General features: G+C 37.5%; 1 protein-coding gene across 3 annotated transcripts in view; it reads right to left on the bottom strand.

The window, feature by feature from the left end:
• The window catches only part of NELL1 (neural EGFL like 1), a 292,766-nt gene that overhangs the window by 119,562 nt on the left and 156,768 nt on the right, over positions 1-16,436 (bottom strand). The window lies entirely within an intron of this gene.

Raw genomic sequence — 16,436 nt, 5'->3', positions numbered from 1 at the left:
AGAAATTAGTCATCCTTTTACAAAACCATCTCTCTGCCCCCTGCACGGTATGACTGTGGCATCGTGACTTGTATCAACTGTGGGTGTCCTCTCTGCATACATTAACCAACGCTTCAGCTTTGAAGAAATAATGCCTTTAAAACAAAATCTCTACAGAAAACTTCTATTTGAAAAAGCTGCCATCCCCGGTTAACTGCTTGCCGCAGGCAACTGAACCTGCATCAACTGGGACAGAATTCCGCTCTGATAGCACTACAGCTCTGGGGACACTGATGTTTTTTGTGGGTAGCGTTACACGATGGCACATGCACAGTAGTTGAAGATAAGTATAGTTATCTCTACTTTGTTCACAGGCAACCTAATAAAAATAAGTTTATCTTGATGATTAGAATACTCGGGAGCTGACAGAATTTGTTTCAATATTACATAGCCTTATAGAGATAACAATCGCATAAAAAGCAAAGTTAATTCACCAGAAAATAGTTTCAAGTAGATGGTTAGTTGCACATCCTATCATAAGAAGCACCAATGCGTCCTACAAATTGCAGAAAACCACCTTATACCAAAACACAGGCTGGTCTGTGAGGTGAGCACATTGATATTAGGACAAACACAATATCTCCTTTTTCCTGAAATCTCGGAGAAGAAAATACTTACAGTACAATGGGTAAACACGGACTGTTTCCTGTTAAAGTCTCAATCACATGAAATGAGTAAGAAACTGCTGAAACAAGCACAATTACCAGACTGCCACAGAGAGAGCTGTGACCACGCTGCATCCCCCCGTACTGGTGTGGTGAACCAGGCGGCTGGACCCCAAGCAAGCAAACAGCACACCAGCATCTGCAGCATCAGCAGCCAACATCTACTGCCTACATATGTAAAAAAACAACAGCTGAATAGTACCTGAGGCAGCAGGAGACCAGGAACACAACTACACTCCACGTCTGCTAACAGAACATTCCCTAGAAAAGGTCAAGCCTCTGCTAACAGCTGTATTAGCTACACCTTTGCCAACAGCAGAATAATCAACCATGATGCATTTCAGCTGTGAAGCCACTTGCTTAAATTTTAAACAGACCTGTAGCTTTCTCCAAAACACAGGTACCTACTTAAGCTAATGAAGTTAAGTTAAAGCATCTGCAGGTTGTAGCAGCTCCTGCACACCTCAAATGAGCAAGCGTTCCAGCTGCTCCCCCATGACTATGTACCCCTGCTGACGGCTCATCGCTTCAGTCTCAACTGTAAATAGGAATATTCAAACAAGGACAAAAAAGTCAGCAACCTTCAGGCACCCATATTCCAAATCTTCCATATCCCCATTTTTCTAGCCTAATCTTACCGACAAATCACATAACCACTTTTCTTTTCTGGTACTTGAAAAATACCTCCCGTTCTGGGCTAAACATAACTGGAAAAACGCAGTAGGAAAAGCACTGGGGGCAGGGGGGAGGGTGCCACGCAAAGATTTTGTCTGCTTGAGGTAGCGTATTCTGCATAAAGCCGCCCACACCATACAAACAGCTTTGCAGTAAGTAAAAACAACCACATAAATATAATTCAGAACACGTGCAAAGTAAAAAAGGATTTATTTGTCATGTATTTGTAAATATAGATGCACAAATACCTAAATGTATAAATAAACCATTATAGGTAAATACAAATTTTCTCTATTCATAGGTACATGAAATGTAGTGTTTGTGAAAGGTTCCAGGCAGCTCTGACAATTAGCATCAGAAGAACTGTCAGTAATAAAAAATGGCATATTTCTACACTCTTGAAGTTTTGGGTATTATATAAATACCCACATTTTTTACTAAGGAGATCTTTTCAATAGAATCTTTTTCTATTGGTTACACAAGAGGAAGATGGTCTTTGGTTATATTTTGCATGTATATTTTTTTAAAATCATTTTTCAGAGGTACTATAGAATTTCTAGAATGCTTCTGCTTTCCCACGCTGAAAGAGACAACACCGTTAGACTCACTGGATTTGTATGGGCTCTAAAGGCAGGATCTACTTGGCTTTAGCTTGCCTTTTTTTTTTTTTTTCTTTTCTGTACATGCTTGGAATAACTCAAGTGCTTGGACTGTTGTACACTTTGTCTAAAACATTTAATAGAAAATTAGAACCATAGATTGAAAATGTATAGCAAACAACACCTAGTAAAGCTACGAACCTTTTGGTGAAGAGTCATAATTCATTGTAACATCAGGATAGCTTTCCCTTGCACAGTTCAAAAGCCTATAATGGATTCCAAACTTAAAATTTCTAAAAGGTACATTTGACACAGGATTTATTTTTCAGCAAAAGTGCTAACCTTTTTATCTTTATTTTCTTTGAGTAAGGCCGCTCTTCAGAAAAGGACTGACACTGGAATGCAATTACTGGAGACATATCCCATTGAATGGTCTTTCACCATAGTTACTCTCACTTCTCATTACAAGAAAAGGCCCCAATTTAAACTTGCTTACAAGATGGAAACGATTTTCTTATTGTAAGGATTTTCTTCCATTAGTTCCTCAAAGCCTTCATACTTGAATAATAAAACATTCATCTTTGGAAAACGCTGCGCAACAATTCTGACTATTTCTATTTATTCTCATTTTTACGACATTGAAAGGAAATCTAAGTCGATCTCTAAGTTGTTGAGATAACAGTCTGCTGCTGGGGTACGTAACCACAAACACAGCAAACGTTTCTATACACCAAGAGACTTACAATAGAGACAACTCACTTATGGAATAGCAAGGTCATCAGATGCTACCATTGCTTATTAATACAGAGGCCATTTGAATAGAATGCCTGCCCTAATGTAAAATTAGTTATCTATCTGGTAACGGTTAAGCAACAGCCTTTGAAAACTCCAAAAGGAGAAAGCCATCTCTCCAAGTACTTTTAAAAAGAAGCAATGCTTTGTTGCATGGCGTTAGGATTCATATGCCTCTGCAATAACTAAGGCTTTAAAAATGAGAGATTAAAAAATTGAATTTTGGAAAAATTGTAGATTTAGCTGAACCAGGATTTCAGCTCATAAGACGTTCTGGTGAAACAAAAGGGATAGCTGTTAAATAGACTGCGTAAAAGGAAGCATTATTCTGAAAACACAGGAGGAACCTCCCCCAGAAAACCAGGGCAATTAGAAACAAGATGCATACATCAAAAAAGAAATTACCTTGCAGATGGTAAGCTGGTGAAAGATAATAGCTAATTGTGGATCCAGACAACCCTGAAAGAGGAAAAAAACCAAAAACACCCCACTGTATTTTCCCCTGCTCGCGAGAATTACAGAAACAAATTAAAGTTTATGCCCATTCTGAACTTCATTCATCCAAGCTCAGCCTGTCCATTTCCGCAAGGAAACAGGACGAAGGAACAGGGCGCAGGACAGAAAAGCCCCACCGTTCCCTGACGTAAGGACAGAGAAGCCCCACTGTTCCCTGACGTAAGGACGCGCTGCAACTTTATCCTTAGGAGCAGTTAAACATACAAAGTACGGCAGAAATACTAGATTTGCAGCTCTTTTAATAAGAAATTAAAATGCTATTGTAATTTACGACACAACAAACAGCTTCTGGTGTTAACTATGAAATTATTTAGACTGCATTCTAAAAGAGTAGACATATGCTGCTCTTGGGTAATTAGGAAGAAATAGTGGAATTTAATTTGAGTATAAAATTCTGAATGTGCATGCAGTTGCCTGTCTGAATAAAACCTCTTGAGTATTTCCTTTGAATCATAAACTAAAAATTCTTCCTTTGGTTTTCTGGCATCTGGTTACATTTGAGTCACATTCACCTATCTACGATCAAGTTTATAAAATAAACTACTAATGTAAGCCATGCTTATTCTTTTTATTCTATTCTAAAGTAATCTGCCTAGAACTGTCTCGGAACAATGTAACAAAATAATATTCATGTTCCTAAACTGATATTTAGAGAGAATCCCTGAGATTTGTCTCAGTGACTCAATTTCAGCTTTAATTATTAGTTGGTTTGTTCAGTTTAGATTTTTCACACCACAATGAAATCTTCTTTATAGTCACGTATTAGAAGATCATAAACAAAACCAATGTAGTCTTATTCACATACTTAATATGCATCATAACTAACATGTGGATATATCTAGGGGAAAATGGACTTAAACTCCTGTCTCATCCTAAAGAGGCCAGTACGCAAACGTGGGCAACAATGAGACCTGTACATCAGTGGTATGGTTTCAACGTTCGGGGAGTGAAGTCTTTACAACTCATCCCTTCTGCACTGAGGGGCCTGGCCTTCTGTGTTTCCCCTCAGCAAGAAGCAGAAAGCAGATACGAATGCAAAGGTCTGTATTATGTTCCAGTACATAGAGACTTCATTATTTACTGCCAAAAAATTGACCTTACTAATGATCCTTATTTCTATGAATCCCGTAAGTTCCACTCTTACGTTATATATATGGACAGAAAAAAGAAAAAATGTGGATGACAAAAAGATACACTATAAAAAGAAGAGGACCTCAATTTTTCCATAAACATTTGTAGTACACAAAACATTTCATAAGCCAGTATTTTTCATAAGAAGTTTACGTTTTCCCTTTTACGCTTACCTTAATTTAACATACAGAAACCTAAAGTGTACTGAGTTAGAACTATTTTTGAATAGTCAATGAAGAAGTATTTGCTATTAAGACTGGATGGTCTACCCTCATTAGTATTCGATTCGGTTTACACTTTCAGCGTTTGCCTTCACACGTTACTGTTTAACCCCATTTTTCATATTATACTTTTAATTATGCGACTAAGCCCAATACATAAAAGCAAAAGTCAGGTTCTGTTTGAAAATAATAAAGTATCAGACACACTTTAAATTTTTTTTTGTGTCAACACAAGACCTTTTGCTGGCAGCTATTCACATTGTAATTATGCTGAAGAGCGTGTGCACAAGCACACATAGGATGTATCCAGTTCTGCGATCTGAAGGAGTTCTGCTCTACCATGTCCCCTCTTGCACTGAAGGTCTCCAAGTCATCCCCGCAGTTTTTGAGATGGACAGACCAGAAGTGCCCACAGGATTCAAGACAGACTCAATACCTTTCCCAAAGGATCTCACCATTCTGCTCGTCTTTGACCACGGCTGAGCAGTGAGCTGACATTTTCAGAGAACTATCTGCAATAATTCCAGTATCTCTTCTCTGAATGGCAATACCTAATTTAAAGCATTTGTATATATATATTTTTTTTTTTTTACTTTTTTTTTTCCCCAAGGGAAAGGTACTTTATGCTCTGATCCTCTGTTCTGCCTCACTACGTTATAAAAACAACTACCAATAATACCCAGTTGAATTTCCATGAGATGAATTTATTGAGAAGGGATAGGAAATTCTAAACTGTTACAATAAAAATGTTTACTTTTTGCTAAATCAAGATGAATAATAGGTAGCCTTGCTGACAGTAACACTGCATTTGTTTTCTGCAAGAGACAAAAACAGAAGTGGATCTCTTGCTAGCACAGTGTGAAATATTTGCGCGTATATCTTAAATGCCTATATAACATTGTTAAGAATATAGACATTTGGTTTCATTGTTTTCTGAACATGATACTAAAAAAGAAAAAAGATAACAAGAAAGCAAAGGAAAATGAGGAGAAACTAAAAAAAAAGTGAAACCCTGAAAAACTGTGTTTAAGGCTTGGACACTTGGCACCCCGATAAGAAGCTCCCCAAGGTTAAAGAAAACCAGCATTGAATTCAAGAATCTCTGGAAGTGTACACCATTGTTACCTTTACATTTAAATTGTATTTCCCTGATCTTTTAAAGTTTAAGTTGAGTAGACATATCAAATTAGTAGAGAATATTAAAATCATTTTATTAATATAGAAGAACAGCTACTAGATTATTAGTGTGAAGAGTTGTATTATCAAGGTGGTTTTGACACTGAATTTCCGTGGCATGTATACCAGGGCAATACTAACAATCTTGACATACACAGAAATTTCTAAAGCGTATCCTTAACAAGCAAGAAGGTTGATAATTAAATGGCAATCTGCCTGGCATACTCTAAATTGAAAATGGACACTGATGCAATTTCATGGACTTCTTTTTGAAAGCTAGATTATTCAGTTTGGTCTTGTTTTCTAATGCTGAAAAGTGACCTTAAGAAAAAAAACATATGTAAACACTACGCACTAGGACAGCTTGTATGATTGTGCTGGAGGATTAATAATCCATTACAGTTTCTACCTCTTCAATCTCATCATATTTCTCACATAACAAAAATAGTTGAGGCAACTTTGTCATTAGCAATGTATATCTTTAATTCTAAAACTTGCCAGCAAACTTTGAACGCAATCATGAAGACAGGTGCCAAACTCAATTCAAACCACATCTAGACGAGAAACTCAGGACAGGAGTTTGGAAAGGTCTGTATAGTGCAGATTTAGAAATGCAAATGAAAAAATTCCACTAAGAAACCACACTCCATTGTCAAAAAAGTTCTTTTGTTATCTTTATGCTTTGAAGAGTTGGCAAATTCATACCATCAAAAGAATAAACTCTTTTGCAAGTACAGTTTCTGACTGAGCAAAGACCTGGCACATCCGTACTGCTCATAGTCTTCAGGACTGAAGCTGAACTCAATGAAGATCAAATGATCATTCGGAACTAGATCTAAATAGTAAAGATTACCCATTTTCAGTCTTACAGACTCAGAGTATTCCTAAATTTAATGGTAATAGAGCACACAGGAGCTCCATTTCTGGTCCTACAGCTCAGAATTGATCCCCGTTCTGTAAACCTTTGCACAGGGTGAAGGGAGCACATAGTGTAATACTAATGAAACACACCCCAATATAAATCCATTTTTAAGACTAACGGATATCAATGATTAAGTCAAAGTCTCAGAGAAACAAGAAATGGTTCACAAAGTTCTCAAAGATGTAATACTGTACATATTGGAAACATGTGGTATTGAAGAGCAAATAGCTACACCCTCATCTGCAAGCACTAAAAGATCTTAAAAGCATTTCTCCTAATTGGATTCATAAACCAGAATGACCAGGCTATGCAGCGTATGTCCAGAGGTTTGCAGTAACCTGGTCTGCGTGCCAGACTCTTATTTATTTATTCATTCATTCAAGGAAGTCAGATGAAATTCCAGATTTCCTAAAAGATACAGTGCAGCCGTGCGGCGCCATAGTCAGAGCACAGGTCCACATCCTGGAAGCTCATTCTGTTCCGAACACTGCCACACACACACAGTACTTCACCCAAGTCACATTATCACGCCTGAACTATAATGCATACCAACATTTTTTAATGGGAGCACACTAATGAACATGGTCATCTTGATTATTATTATGGGATATTAAACTTCTAAAACAATCCCTGTGTTTTCCACAAACCAGTTAAGCATCAAGCCATTGGACTTTTACGAGGCACCTTCTATGACCTTTAGCCTGATCCCAAATGGTCAATGTGATTTTTACAATTGACTTCAGTGGAATCAGGAGTTATCCCACAAAAAAAAACAAATCCAGGCCCAGAAGCACAAACTGATTGTGTATTTTGGTTTGTATATTTGTAAACCAGTACTTACTCCAAATCTCTGTAGGTAGTTTTTGCTTTTCTTGACACAGATAGAAAGCAGAGAATTTCATACAGAGAGAAGGAAAGCCCTGAACTCAACGTGATGTACCACAGTGAAAGAGAACAACTGCACCGTTCCAGCTAGGCCGGAGCAGTGATATTGATAGAGGAATGGTAAAAACACAGTTCTATGAAGTTCTCAGCTTCTCTAAATAATAGGACATTCTCTTAGGAAAATAAAGAAATCACGCATAACAACACAATCTGAAAAACTGAGACTTTGTCCATCAGTTTCCACTGCCTAATTTACAGTTTTCAGGAGAGATGCCTGTTACCGCTACTTCTTAAGATAAAGTTTTATTTTGCCTCTGTGTTGCTAAAAGCTGAATATTGTCCAAGTACCTGCATTGTGTCAGAAAAAGAAACCCTAAAGCCATATGGTACTGATTTATTTATATAGCAATATAACTTAATCTAAAAGGACAGGCTGCTTTTTATCCATAAAATTGTGAAAGCTGCATATTTTATGAAGTTGATATCAGAACCTCATCTTTCAGGTATTTTCAGTTCAACAATAGCTGCAAGCTTTATCTTGCAGAAATCTCAAAATCACTAATACAAAAAGTATGAAATAGCTCTTTAGATGCGATTTTTAGCCAACATTTCACCGTGGCTTGATTAACTTGTATTGGTGATAGAAGTTCAAGAGAGTTTCAGATTTCAGCACTCGATGATGCTTTAACTTCCACATTAAAAAAAAAAAAAAAAAATACAAAAAGCAATACATACCCCATTTCAAACTGCCACAAAAGTCTATTAGTGCTACTGCAATATACTAAGGTGGAATTGTTTCTAAATGAACCCGCATGTGACAGATGTGTCAATCTGCTGATAGAAGAGCACATAAAAATCACAGTTAAGGCGCTGCAGCAGAGTTCAAGTTATAATGAGAACAGGACACATATTATTTCTTTGCGCCTATCAGAGACGCAATGAAAAGGCTTGCAGAGTGCTGGAGCGTCTGTTACAGGTGATATGAAAGTCACAAAGACTCAGCATACTTTTCTCAATTTTCTCTTGACAAAGTTAGACAAAGTAGAGACATTAGGTTCCCCGTCAGACTTAGCGCCTTTATGATTTACGTGCAAGTTTGCAATTAAGCAAATGGTGCAGAAAGGATGGACTCTAGTACATTTGAAGCTTTTGACAGAGCAGAGATGGATTGTTGCTTCTTACTAAAAGTAAACAGACTATTTGCCTAGCTGCAGCTTACCCAACAAAGCCGGAGAGTGCTGGCTGAGATTCTTAGAAATGGACGTGTCTAAGAACTGGCTTCTAAGACAGTATTTAGGCATCTAAATTACTAAATAGTTTTCTTTCTCAGAGTGCTGAAAACTTAACTTCCCCCAATGCATTGAACTAGGACAAGTGGGTTCTCAGCGCTTTAAAAAAAAAAAAGTAAAGTAATAAAAAAAGTAAGTCTAGTTCTTTATGTCACTCCTGTGTATTAGTCTTCAGTTTACTCCTTTAGCCTCACAAAAATACTATAGAATTTTTACATGGAAGGAAGTGATCAAATCATTTTACCCTTCAAAAAGTGCAACTTCAGCATTATATTTACTCTTAACGCACAGAATCAATTTTTATTTGAAAGCAGAACTGGCAACTGGCGCATCACCTTTTCCTAAGGCACCTACGTTTTTCTCTGGAGATATTCTACCATAATAGCGATCACAATAGACCACACTTGTCTTATGAGATCTGACAAGATCACAACCTGAGTTCCTTTGGCTGCCACTATACCTTCTTAGATCAGCAACGCTGCGGAGTATGAAGATCCCACTGCTGAGACAAAACATAGATCAAACAGAATTTATATGCTGCACACTGCTCAGGCTTTCCCAACTAACTTACCAAAGGGTAATGACAGTACAACTTCATTTTGCATTTCATCACTTAAGTAAAACTTAATAAAAATTACTTAGATACACGACCGTATCATCCATGAGACTGAAAAAAAGATCATGGTTGGTAGATGTTCATTCAAACAGGGAATTCTTCTCTGAAAGACTTCTGCTCCAGATGCATTCAGAGTCACAGTCACAGAAAAGTGGCAACAGTACGTATTACTACCCAAGAAAAACAGGGATTTAAGTACAGGATTATCCCAGAAAACTAATGATGCAAGAAAAGTGCCTTTTCTCCAAAAAAACTTAGAACATCATTTTAGGAAAGACAGAGTCAGTAACCTGAAGTACCCAAAAATCATCAAACACCACAGAAAGCACTGCAGAAATACACTGGAGATGCAGAGCAGGGGACGCATCCCTAGGGGATGAAGTCACATTCATTTTCTGGCTCCTTTTTCAGTGTTAACCAGTGACTGACTCACAAAGTGCTGCCCGAAGTCTCCCTGCTGTGGGTACTGGGATACTGCATTCAGCCTTTGGCAAAGCAGGAGCTAATTAAGAAGGAAAGCAAACACCAAGTGTGAGGAATGTCTGCAAAAATAAATTTACAGAAGGAGGCACAATGAAATTCTGTGCTTAGCTTTAGTACCTAATACTAATAAGACAAATCCATATATATATGCACTCAATGAGAGAAAGTGGGGTTAAATGACCACAAAATATGAAGGAAGCATGAAACTTCAGGAGGAGGATTACAAAGTTTCACCAGAAAGAGTTAGACAGAAGTCAAAGGGGAGAGAAAATGAGAAATGAGAATCAAGCGATAGTGAACTTGGAAAGAAGCTTCTTGTTCACAAGAAACAACTTCCACAAAGCACGTGTAGCTATGATTATCACATGCTACTGTACTGTTTAGAATTTAATTCCAGAATATATTCCAGGGAATAAAAGCAGGATTATATAGAGCACTCCAACTCAGATTAGGAAGCAATGATGCTGCTAGCTAAACTGGGCACAGATCTTCCTGCAGCACGTGCCGAGAGGAGAAAGCACGATCCAGCAGTGAGAACATCTGAATTCCATCTCATGAACTGACTACATGACTTGGTCACGAAGACAATTTTGCCACCTCTTCTGTAAAGCAATGGTTCAAAGGTGTTACGTCACTGCAAAACTCATCTCATACAATGAAATTGTTTACCAACGGACGAGAATGGGGAAGAGCGTGGATTTGGAATATTTGAACCATTTGAAACAAAAAGGTAGAAATCTAAGCAAAACCTGACATTCATCACTGTTAGGTGACAGGTAAACATTATGACATGCTGGGACACCACTGACATTTCAGGGATCGCTTGTATGTACAAAAGCTAGCAAGTAGTCAAGAGACTTTGAAGAGGGTTGCTGGTAATCACTGTAGGAGACAAGGAACGGCTGAAACAAGTCTGACAAAGTCCATTGAGAAAGCAAAAGATGTAAACTTATTGTCACAGGTTATGCATCAGACAGACAATCACTGTAAGATTATTTGGAGGAAGGTGTCAGGAGGTACATACTCAGACATTAGCTTCACAGAAGTTCAAGAAATAAAAAGATCAAATGCTTTTATAATTTAAATTAAGACATACTTAACACATCAAATAATATCCCTGCTCTAGATACTATCTTTAACCCATGCAAAGGCATTTTTTGTCTTCATTGACTATTTCCTAGAAGAACACCCCTATATGGAGAGGAAAAGACAAGGTTCCTGGTTCCCCTGCCTCCCGCCCGCCATGTCCTACAGACGGGAAGGAAAGGAAGTGATATTAAGTAATGCTTGCACGTAGGTTTGATAAAGACTATAATTTCAGTCCTTTTAACATCTTCCATTTAAGGGGCTCAAACCCAATCACAATCATTACTGATCAGTGCCTCATGTGTCACTTTTGTGACACGTGACAAATGTCTGCGAACAGAAAATACTGTGGCAGAGAAGAGGTGTATGCCTCTCCAAAGGATCCCAGAGCTCGGCTGCACAAGCGCTGAAATCAGCACTAAATTAGCATTAGAGTAATTAAGTAACTTTTCCCCCAGAAGACTATGGAGCTTTTGATTGTAACTACTCCTCAGAAAACCTGAACACACAGACAGGGCCTGCAGCATCAGGGTGACAAATTCCCTGGAGGAAATCTCCTGCCACAAGCTCCCATACGTACAGATCGGATGTCAGCTAGGAGCCCTCCATCTAACCTCCATCATACAGCGGCAGAAGCAGGATCCTTACAGATAAGTCACAAGCACTCTGATGCCACAGAAGAAGATCAATGAATTAAGATGTTAAAAATTAATAGCAATTAGAATAATTAAATATTCATAGTTTAATACGGAAGGAGAAGAAAGGATTTCTTTTGATACTAATTTGACCCTGCATCCTAGGTGACTGCATGATGAGGATGAGAGGTGAAACAAATTAGTGTAACGGAACAATTGCCTGGAACCACAAATTGAAATTCAGTGGGATACTTCATACCGCTAGGTATGACTCAAGGAATTCATCTTTTGGGGCACACCTCACTGGGTTCACATGCAGTTTAGAAAATTAATAGGATAAAAATGTGTTTTAAATATTTAACAAGAGGCAAGATAAGGTCAACCAGGAATAATCTTTTAGCTGAAAAATTATACACATACAGTATTGATTCTTTTAGCTCTCGTGTAATGAGAGGAAAGTAATCTTTTTCAACCAGAAAGAGCTATTCTAATTGATACACGTTTGGCATCCTAAAAAGTAGTCACACTGGGAAAGATGAATGATATGTCACTAGTCCTGTCACCAGTGACCATACCAGCACTGGCAAACTGCTCTATTTCCAAAGAGCTTACAAGAAGCAGCCATGCAAAGTCAGAAGAAAAGTTCAGTTGAATTAACCCTGGGAAAGCCCTGAATTACAATGCCTAATGCAGCCCAGTATTAAATCCTTACTTCCAACAAGAACTGCCTCTAGGCATAGGCCTTCAGAAAGAGCGTGACACAGCTCAGCAGACCCCTGCTGGAGGAGTGACACTGAGGGATTATAAGAAGAAAATAACATCAGGAGATCCCTCCTTTTCTTTTCACCCCAAAATGTGACTAAATAACTGTGGCAAAATACAGGGGAAATGTCCTTTAAAAATTGAGGATGTTTAACGTGGGGAAGGAATGGCTTAAGATAAGCCGGGAGCATCCTGTAGCGAAGAGTCGGTTACACAAGGCATTTTCTGACTTCAATGCTTCTCTGAAACTTCAGTAGGCTAAGCACCCGAGGGGAAGGGGTACATTTGGAGTGGGTGAACCAATGGTTAGTTACAGACCTAAAAATAATTTCCATCTTTTGTTTCTAACACAAAGAACAGTGACAATTTTTGGCTCATGATGCTATTTTCCATTCTTTTTCTGAACAATTCATGGGGAAGATTCATATTTTAGGTTTATTCTCTTTGAAATACTTACTTGGCATTATTACAGCCTGTGACTTTGTGTTGTAAGGTTTTCAGAAACCCTTTCAAAAAGAAACATTTATTATTCTGTGATGCTGCTCACTGAGTGCCATTTTTTGCTTGAGAAGGCACAATGTAGGCTGTATAATAATAATAGAGCTATCAAAAAAAGATCATTAACTACAGCAGGATTACCACCTCACCTTGGGACAGGCTTTTCTCATTTTCTGTGTAGGCTGGAAGGGATCTCCACATCTCTGCTCAATGCTGCTATGATAACTGTTGGGCCAGTCATAGAAATACAACGGGATTAAAAGACGACAAATAGCAGTAAAGGAAAAAACCTGAAAATGGGGTCCTTCTGAACTGCGTGTACAAAGGAGGAAACCTCATAACTCAGATTTCTATCAGCTGTACACAGAAAGAGGAGGCGGCATGGGAATAAGATACAAATTAGTTCCATTTGACAGTAAGAAAAGATACAGGAGAACAAAGCCATGAAACGTAATACAATAGAATGCAAATAGCTTTAGATTCTCTGAAAGAAAATGAGCTAATGAGTAACAAATACAACTCAGTGCTCAAAAAAAAAAAGGTAATGCTGAGGCTCAGAAAGAGTAAACTGGAATGAAAATGAAATGAGATGAACTAGAACAGAATCTTTAACAGTATTTTCTGTAAAGCAAAACAGAAGTGTACACTTTGTATGCTAACTGAAAACATCGAAAAATGCAAGAACGTTTCTCTACAAGAATGACTGCAATTCCTACAAGGTTTTGCACATTATTTCCAGTTATTAGAAAAGAAAGATGAGATAGCATTTAAAAAGCAGGGGACAATCAGGAGCATCATTGTCTGCACCAACTCACAAGTGTCAAGAAACTACAGAAAAAAAATGTAGACGTCATCATTACACAATGTCTGAAATTGATATTTCACTAATGCTAAAATTTCCTGCCCTCCCACCGCAGCTATATGCACTTCAATGGTTATCATTTGAACAATTACAGACAGAAAATAATAATAATTAAAAAAAAGAGTTTACAGATATTTACAGGAGAAAAAAATCCCTGCAATAAGATTTTGTGTGTAATCTGCGCTTCACTGTAAAACTAAGGTGACTGATTCACAAAAATACTAAGACACTCAATACACACTTGTTTTGAAGGATCATGAAGGATTCAAATGGAAATATCTTAGGACTATAATTGTTATTGTTGTTAAATACTCTCTGGCTGTTATTCTTCTTTTACTGTTGCTTCTAACAGATTGGTTTAAATCACATCAAGTTCAGCTAATCTCATTAGATTAGATATTTCATAATAACCTGACTGCCTTTCCCGACACAATTTTACTTTTATCATCTGTTAAGTAATCACATTTTTATATTAGAGCTTACCATGCAAGGGCATTGAAAATAATGGATTGTGGCCAATTGAAATTATACCAACAAATAGCATTTGAAGGATTTAAACAGATAGCAGCAATTTTCCTCCTCTTTGTGGAGCGTGAAAGTGATAAAAATGATTATTTTTCCAAGATCGCTATAATATTCATGTATCCACTTAACTTTCTTCCTTGGAAGGTCCCATTTGTTTTCTTTAAAGAAATGAATAAAAAGATTTAAAAGATTATGATTACTCAGTGCTTATGAGAAAATGAAGAGCAGCTACGACAAAGGTATGTAAAATGAGTAACAGAATGTAGAAAAGTCTCTTACCCAATATTAATAAAAAGGCTCTCTTGCTTGGTGAAATTAAAGGGGGAAAAAATCAGGGTGGACAGACAGAAAAAGCCATTTTACAGAACAGGCCTGATAAAAGACTTCAGATGGTATTGGGTTTAAGTCCAATAATATTCAAAATAGTAGCCCCTTAATGTACATGAATAGCATGAACAGTTTTGCTAGCTAGGATTTAATTATGAAACTATTGATTGTTATGGTTCAAGGCACAAAATGATCATTAGACGGACCCAAGGAAAGAGATTCCTTCTATGATATATTATAGTTGCAGGGAGGCCTGCAATTTCTCTGAAGCAACCAACCTGGCTGTCACAGAACAAACACTAGGTCAACTGCAGATCAAGATGCCAGGTTCTAATAAAAAGGCAATTAATTTTATCTGAAAAAAAAAGAAACAATCATGGATTTTAGACTGCTATCTGAAGAGATATCGAGTAGGAGGGTATCCAAGATTATTGAATTACACCACTTCCAGTTTACACCACTTTCATTATTTGTTCTTCGTGAATTCAGCTGACAGAAGACCAAGTTTACACTCAGTTTGGTTGTGGGAAGGAGGAGTGGGAGCTGGCCTTCTTGCCTTCATCTCTGGCTAGCTAAGCCAGTTCACACAGCAGTACAGGACTACTCAAACTCATTCAAGCAGGTGTCACACGAAAGGAGACTGAATGTGCACTCCGTACTCCTCTTCCTGCTGATTTTTAGCTAACAAAGAAAAGGCAGGCGGTGCGGTTACCTGTGAATCGTGCAAATATAGACATCATTGAAGGCAGAAGGACAGTATGTACCTCAAAGATTAGATTTGCCTTTTTCTTTATCAGGAGGCATTGAGTAAAAGGAATTTTCTGATTGCTTTGCATTAGAAAAGGCTAATGTCGCACTATATAAAGATTTAACATACTCAATAAACAAAAAAAAGATAATCTTTCATTTTAGGCAAAGCAAGCAACTGGGCGAAATCATTAGATCTTTCGTAACAGTGGAGAAGACTTTTAGTTTTAGTCTCTGCAATGCTGGTCTTAAAGAGGTTACACAAGAGCTTTGAGAAGCCACGTAAGTTTGCCTGTGCAGGGCACTGCACTGGTTCAGTACTTCATTTTCAAGCTACCCTTGGCCACCCTGCCATACCAGTGGACAGTATTTTGAATTTATTCTTCCTATGGTACCTATCACTTTTTATCTTCAGAATGTTTGTTTCTAAACGGTAACATTATATTGCATGGTGAGTAATCAGAGAGTAAAAAAAAAAGCTATCACAGGATCTTCACACCACCATTGCTTATATCGCAAAGCTGATTTCTGTAAAAATGCACATCTAATACTAGGAATTAATAATACTGATAGTGAATAGAAATAAGGTAAGAAATGCCACCTGTGTAAATTTCATAGCTTAAAAAGGGACTCTGACTTTATATTCCTAAGACTTAATGGAATAATATAAAAAATTATTCTGAGATGATCACCCAAAGTGCTATTTTCAAAACATATAAAAGAAAAGATAAGGTCAGAAGACCTTTCTCTGCACAGAATTATTGTGGCTGTCAGCGCAGGCAGGATTCGTTAAAAAAATCATTGGGAGAAGTCCTCCATGCTAGCAATTTACTTTTTTCTTTTTTTAACATCATAAAAGAGTTGTTGCCTTTTTTTATAAGCAACTTCTGTTCATAAAGTAGTTTGCACTCTTAACTTAAATCCATTTAGAGGAAAAAAAAAAGTTTGAGCTATTAAAAGACTAAAATAATAATATAGCCCGAGG

This window comes from Rissa tridactyla, chromosome 4, assembly GCF_028500815.1.
Source record: "Rissa tridactyla isolate bRisTri1 chromosome 4, bRisTri1.patW.cur.20221130, whole genome shotgun sequence".
In the NCBI taxonomy this organism is placed as follows: Eukaryota; Metazoa; Chordata; class Aves; order Charadriiformes; family Laridae; genus Rissa; species Rissa tridactyla.
This window is presented reverse-complemented; position numbering and strand designations above follow the sequence as displayed.